The following is a 7,653-nucleotide window of genomic DNA, read 5'->3' on the forward strand; positions in this document are numbered from 1 at the left end:
TCCAATAGGAGCAGTCTTTACCAATCAGCCTCTGGCATCACAAGCACATATTCAACAGGACGAACAAAGGACAAAAGACAATGTGTAATCACTAACCATGAATGAAGATCATTGATTGGATACACTAAAGGGAGCAAGGAGGTGCTTTGGTTTCTCAAACTCTCAAAACTAGAAATTAAATTGTCAAAACTATTAGGCAATATTTTATCCCCCAGAAAGCAGCAATTTCCTATGCGAGTCATGTCGGGGCATTTCCCCACTAATCAAATGATAGAACATACTGTTTTACAGAATCATGGCTCTAACCGTGTACAAAACATTAGGAACACCTTCCTAATATTGAGCGCACCCCCTTTTTCCCTCAGAACAGCCTCAATTTGTCAGGGCATGGACTCCAAGGTGTCAAAAGCATTCCACAGGGATGCTGGACCAGGTTGACTCCAATGCTTCCCACAGGTGTCCAATTGGCTTATAGTGGATCTCTACTCCGAAAATCTCATTCAATCTCATCCCATAGATGCGCAATTGGCTTGAGATCTGGTGACTGGACATGCCACTGCAGTAAGTGGAATTCACAGTCATGTTTGTGGAACTCTTTCTGGATAATCCTAGCCTTGTGGCATTATCTGGATTTAAAAAAATAATAAAGTGCAGACGGATACACTGCTGCCAAGGGATGCACCTGATTGGCAATGTTCACATATGGCATGCATAAATTGCTCTACTTCGAGCCCAAAACACAGTCACCAGCAAGCTTTGTTGAGACGTGGTACACGCATCCATCATGCCGCGTGATACAGTAGGAACAGTGACTCAGACTAGGCAATGTTTTTGGTTCATCAGCCCACAGCAACTTATTTTTTTGCTGAAAGTAGTAACTAAGGTCGTCGGCTAGCATACCCCATTTCGGTCAAGGTACAAGTTGTACAATCTTTTTATTGGTCTTTAGTCATAGCCAAAGACTGCAGAGCCACAGTCTGGCTACAATTTGTTTCAGCCTTTTTTGTCCCCTTTAGTCAATCAACGACCCTTTTTTGCCCGATGGCTGGATGTATTTTGGGTGGCGGGCACGTCTTGATACACAAGAAACTGTTGAGCATGAAACACCCAGCAGCATCACTGTTCTTGACACACTCAAACCGGTGCGCCTGGCACCTACTACCATGGTGCAATTGTGGTAACGTACAAAAACTCAAGTCCTTCTGTTCTCCCGAACTGGAATACCGCTATCATATGCTGACCAGAATAATTTTTCGGTTACTGCCATGTATGTTCCCCTCAAGCGGACTAGAGGTCGACCGATTATGATTTTCAACACCGATACCGATTATAGGAGGACAAAAAAAAGCCTATACCGATTATTCTGCCAATTGTTTTAACATTTGTAATAATGACAATTACAACAATACTGAATGAACAGTTATTTTAACTTAATAATACATCAATACAATCTATTTAGCCTCAAATAAATTATGAAACATGTTCAATTTGGTTTAAATAATGCAAAAACAAAGTGTTGGAGAAGTAAAAGTGTAAAAGTAAAAGTTCCTTGCTCAGAACATTTGAAAGCTGGTGGTTCCTTTTAACATGGGTCTTCAATATTCCCAGGTAAGAAGTTAGGTTGTTATTATAGGACTCTATACAATTTTTATTTCATATACCTTTGACTATTGGATGTTGTTATAGGCACTTTAGTATTGCCAGTGGAACAGTATAGCTTCCGTCCATCTCCTCGCTTCTACCTGGGCTCGAACCAGGAACACAACGACAACAGCCACCCTCCAAGCAGCGTTACCCATCGCTCCACAAAAGCCACGGCCCTTGCAGAGCAAGGGGAACAACCACTCCAAGTCTCAGAGCGAGTGACGTTTGAAACGATGTTAGCGCGCACCTCACTAACTAGCTAGCCATTTCACATCTGTTACAGCAGCCTAATCTCGGGAGTTGGTAGGCTTGAAGTCATAAACAGCTGCTGGCAAAACGCACGAAAGTGCTGTTTGAATGCTTACGAGCCTGCTGGTGCCTACCACCGCTCAGTCAGACTGCTCTATCATAGACTTAGTTATAACATAATAACACAGAAATACGAGCCTTTAGTCATTAATATGATCGAATCCGTAAGCTATAATTTCGAAAACAAAACGTTTATTATTTCAGTGAAATACGGAACCGTTCGTTAACTTCTATAACGGGTGGCATCCCTAAGTCTAAATATTCTTGTTACATTGCACAACCTTCAATGCATGTCAGAATTACGTAAAATTATGGCAAAGTAGTTCGCAATGAGCCAGGCAGCCCAAACTGTTGCATATACCCTGACTCTGCGTGCAATGAATGCAAGAGAAATTACAATTTCACCTAGTTAATATTGCCTGCTAAACTGGATTAGTTATAACTAGTGATTATGATTGATTGTTTTTTGTAAGGTAAGTTTAATGCTAGCTAGCAATTTACCTTGGCTTCTTTAACTGACTTGCCTAGTTAAATAGGTATACATTTTTTTTTTAAGAATCGGAAATCGGTGCACAAATATACAGATTTCCAATTGTTCTGAAAATTTGTAACCGGCCCTAACTAAATCGGCCATTCCGATTAATCGGTCGACCTCTAAACCAGAGGGTCACTGACGGTTCTAGAGTTCCTATGGAGATGGGAGAAGCTTTCAGAAGGACAACCATCTCTGCAGCACTCCAGCAATCAGGCCTTTAATGGTAGAGTGGCCAGACAGAAGCCACTCCTCAGTAAAAGGCAAATGACAGCTTGCCAAAAGGCACCTAAAGGACTCAGACCATGAGAAACAAGATTCTCTGGTCTGAATGCCAAGCATCACATCTGGAGGAAACCTGGCACCATCCCTTCAGTGAAGCATGGTAGTGGCAGCATCATGCTGTAGTAATGTTGTGTGGCAGGGAGACTAGTCAGAACTGTGGCAAAGATGAACAAAGCAGAGAGATCATTAATGAAAAGCTGCTCTAGAGCGCTCAGGACCTCAGACTGAGGCAAATGTTCAGCTTCCATTTTGACAACCCTAAGTACACATCCAAGACAATGCAAGTGTGGCTTCAGGACAAGTTTCTGAATGGCCTTATGCTCAGCCAGATCCTGGACTTGAACATCTCTGGGGAGACCTGAAAAATAGCTGAGCAGTGACGCTCCCCAGCCAACCGGAGAGCTTGAGAGGATCTGCAGAGAAGAAACTCCCAATATACAGGTGTGCAAAACTTGTAGCTAAAAAACCAAAGACTCAAGGAAGTATTCACTGACAACGGTGCTTGAAAGTACTGAGTATGCAAATGATATTACCCAAAGAGTGTTAAATTAAAATATATTTTATTTGAGAATCTTCAAAGTAGCCACCTTTTGCCTTGATGACAGCTTTGCACACCCTTGGCATTCTTTCAACCAGCTTCACCTGGAAAGCTTTTCCAACATTCTTGAAGGAGTTCCCACATATTCTGAGCACTTGTTGGATGCATTTCCTTCACTCTGCAGTCCAACTCATCCCAAACCATCTCAATTGGGTTGAGGTTGGATTATTGAGGAGGCCAGGTCATCTGACGCAGCACTCTCCTTCTTGGTCAAATAGCTCTTACACAGCCTGGAGTTGTGTTTTGGGTTATTGTCCTGTTGAAAAACAAATGATCGTCCCACTAAGCACAAACCAGATGGGATGGTGCATCACTACAGAATGCTGTGGTAGCCATACTGGTTAAGTGTGCCTTGAATTCTAAATAAATCACTGACAGTGTCACCAGCAAAGTAACCCCACATCACACCTCCATGCTTCATGGTGGGAACCACATGTGGAGATCTGTTCACCTACTCTGCATCTCACAAAGACAAGGCAGTTGGAACAAAAAATCTACAATGTGGACTCAGACCGAAGGACAGATTTCCACCGGTCTAATGTCCATTACTCATGTTTCTTGGCCCAAGCAAGTCTTAATATTGGTGTCCTTTAGTAGTTGTTTATTTGCAGCAATTCAGGCTGTGTCACAACCGGCTGCCATTGGGAGTCCAATAGGGAAGCGCAAAACTGGCCCAGCGTCGTCGGGGTTTGGCAGGTGTAGGCCATCACTGTAAATAATAATTTGTTCTTAACTGACTTCACTAGTTAAATAAAGGTTCAATAAAAATATTATGTCAAGAATAGCTCAAATAAGCAAAGAGGGTCCAAGGCATGGTCAGTCAATCTGGACAATTAAGAGATTTGAAAGTTTCTTCAAGTGCAGTTGCACAAACCTTCAAGCGCTATAGTGGAATTAGCTCTCAGATCCAGAGTTAACTCTGCTGCGGAGGGTAAACTCATTAGTTACCAGCCTCAGATTGCTTCAGAGTTCAAGTAACAGACACATCTCAACATCAACTGTTTAGAGGAGACTGCGTGAATCAGGCCTTCGTGGTCGAATTTCTTCGTGTGTGATATATATCATCTTTAAATTTAACCAGGTAGGCTAGTTGAGAACAAGTTCTCATTTGCAACTGTGACCTGGCCAAGAAAGCAAAGCAGTTCGACAGAGTTACACATGGAATAAACAAACATACAATCAATAATACAGTATGAAAAGAATCAAGAGGCATATTGAAATCCAATTTATCCTAATGCATTTACTCAACATCCAAAGTAATTTCCCCTGGTAAAGTTTGGGACGCTACTATAGCTACTACAGATGCTACTATAAAGCATACAAACGTATAATTAATGGATGAAAAAGGGAACGTTGTTGACCAGTTTAAACAAACCATGATGTAACGTTAATTTATATTCTTAAAAATAACTTACTTCAGATGCCCCTAAAATTACGCACAAGGTCCTGCTCGATCCCAGAGACTTCCTCCCTCATCCAGCAATGGAAATGCACTAGCAACCTCGGCCTACTGACGAGCCAATAAGTGTTTAGAGCAAATTAATGACAGGCTGCGTTTGAGGCAGCCCAAATCTGATCTAACACAACAAAAATGTTGACATCAGCTATTTATCAGAGCTGAGCTGATTGGTCAAAAGAGTAGAATTGGGCTGCTTGTTTAAACGCAGCCACAGTGGGCCCAATTCGGATCTAATTTAGACTAATTGGTCTTTTGACCAATCAGATCAGCTCTGACGTGAAACGGTCTGATGTGACTGGTCAAAAGACCAATTAGTGGAAAAAAGATCAGGTGCATAATCATTTTTATATTTGATTCGACCTTTATTTAACTAGGCAAGTAAGTTAAGAACAAGTTCGTATTTACAACGATGGCCTACCCCGACTCTGGGCCAATTGTGCACCGCCCTATAGGACTTCCAATCACAGCCGGTTGTGATACAGCTTGGAATCGAACCAGGGTCCGTAGTAACACCTCTAGCACTGAGATGCAGTGCCTTAGACCGCTGCGTCACTCCGGAGCCCCAATCATTATTCTGATTCTGTTGCAAAACATTTTTTTTAAGGAAGCAAATGGAACGATACGTGGAGGGACACAATCCGTGCAACTTAGTGTCCAACTTGCATACACTGACACAACATTGAACAGAACTATAGAGACACTTTTATTTTTTTTATTTAACCTTTTATTTATCTAGTTAAGTAAGTTAAGAACAACAATTGTGTTTCTTTACGTAATATGTAAATGTCATAACTTTAATGTCAAAACAGTTGTCCTAAAGACAATTACACTCTTCTAAGATATTTACATCGACCAAGTATTTAAACTCCACCAACGAGGCTAGATCATCACATTTTAAAATGTTCAGGAGAGCATTCCAGGACCACGGAGCTGGGTAACTAAAACAATTTATACCATGACCTGTTCTAATTCTTGGTACTGTTAAAAGCAAATGAGAATGGGACTGTCATTGATATTTATTTACTGACCTGATTAAAAAAGAACCAAGGAAGTGACATTTTGGGGAGAACAAGTATTTGATACACTGCCGATTTTTGATCTTGAGGGATCAGCCCAGAACTACACGGCAGGACCTGGTCAATGACCTGAAGAGAGCTGGGACCACAGTCTCAAAGAAAACCATTAGTAACACACTACGCCGTCATGGATTAAAATCCTGCAGTGCACGCAAGGTCCCCCTGCTCAAGCCAGCGCATGTCCAGGCCCGTCTGAAATTTGCCAATGACCATCTGGATGATCCAGAGGAGGAATGGGAGAAGGTCATGTGGTCTGATGAGACAGAAATAGAGCTTTTTGGTCTAAACTCCACTCGCTGTGTTTGGAGGAAGAAGAAGGATGAGTACAACCCCAAGAACACCATCCCAACCGTGAAGCATGGAGGTGGAAACCTCATTCTTTGGGGATGCTTTTCTGCAAAGGGGACAGGAGGACTGCACCGTATTGAGGGGAGGATGGATGGGGCCATGTATCGTGAGATCTTGGCCAACAACCTCCTTCCCTCAGTAAGAGCATTGAAGATGGGTCATAGCTGGGTCTTCCAGCATGACAATGACCCAAAACGCAGCCAGGGAAAATAAGAATCTTGAAGAAGGAAGGCTATCACTCCACTGTGCAACACCATGCCAATCCAATTTGTGGGATGTGCTTCATGAAGCACGGGGTATTTATTATCTCTTAAGATTACCTCAACAAATTGGCAACTAGAATGTCAAAGGTCTGCAAGGCTGTACTTGCTGCAAATTGAGGATTCTTTGATGAAAGCAAAGTTTGAAGGACACTATTTCAACAAAAAATTATTTTTTATAACCTTGTTAACATCTTAACTATATTTCCTATTTGTTTCCTATTTCAACTCCTTTCATGTATGTTTTCATGGAAAACAAGGACATTTCTAAGTGACCCCAAAACATATGTATGTATCCAGTCAAAAGTTTGGACACACCTACTCATGCCTGGGTTTTTCTTTATTTTTACTATTTTCTACATTGTAGAATAACAGTGAAGACCTTAAAACTATGAAATAACACATGGAATCATGTAGTAACCAAAAAAGTGTTAAACAAATCAAAATATATTTTAGATTCTTCAAAGTAGCCACCCTTTGCCTTGATGACAGCTCTGCACGCTCTTGACATTCTCTCAACCAGATTCACCTGGAATACTTTTCCAACCGTCTTGAAGGAGTTCCCACATGCTGAGCACTTATTGGCTGCTTTTCCTGCACTCTGTGGTCCATTTCATCCCACACCATCTGAATTTGGTTGAGGTCGGAGGATTGTGTAGGCCAGGTCATCTGATGCGGCACTCCATGTAACATCACTAAAATTGAAAGCTGCCAGTAATGTACATCGTACCAGCTCCTTCCTGGCCAGAGAAAAACAAGCCTAATGCTGGTAATAAAAACGTATTCTCAGCTTTAGCTTCCTTATCAAGTTCTCCACATGAACATTGAAGCTCAGCTTGTCATCCACTTCAAATCATATAGATTCTGTTGTATGTTGTTAAATGCTCTTTGGGCATTTTCAAAAGCTAAAGCTAACTGCTACCACTTGAATAAAGAACAGTATTATCTGCATAAAAATTTACATCTGCTGTTTCAATATGATCCCTAAGGTTGTTGATATACAAAATTAACTACAGTGGGTCGACTTGACCTTTTTGATTGGTGCATAATTTCTACTTAACCTATGTGTAATTTTAAAAGCCTGTTCTATGTGCCCTTTAATATAGACTACATGCAGATTTTAATAAATCAGATTTTCAATA

The 7,653-nt window shown here is 41.3% G+C and overlaps 1 protein-coding gene across 1 annotated transcript in view; it reads right to left on the reverse strand.

Annotated features, from left to right (window-relative positions):
- Nucleotides 1-4,995, reverse strand: part of LOC109892611 (plastin-3) — a 32,124-nt gene extending 27,129 nt beyond the window's left edge. Inside the window, exon 1 of the mRNA XM_020485276.2 lies at nucleotides 4,784-4,995. The gene's annotated coding sequence lies outside the window, so the exon portion shown is untranslated. The remainder of the gene's footprint in view (nucleotides 1-4,783) is intronic.
- Between the last annotated feature and the right edge of the window lie 2,658 nt (nucleotides 4,996-7,653).

Source organism: Oncorhynchus kisutch, linkage group LG6 (assembly GCF_002021735.2).
Source record: "Oncorhynchus kisutch isolate 150728-3 linkage group LG6, Okis_V2, whole genome shotgun sequence".
Taxonomy (NCBI): Eukaryota; Metazoa; Chordata; class Actinopteri; order Salmoniformes; family Salmonidae; genus Oncorhynchus; species Oncorhynchus kisutch.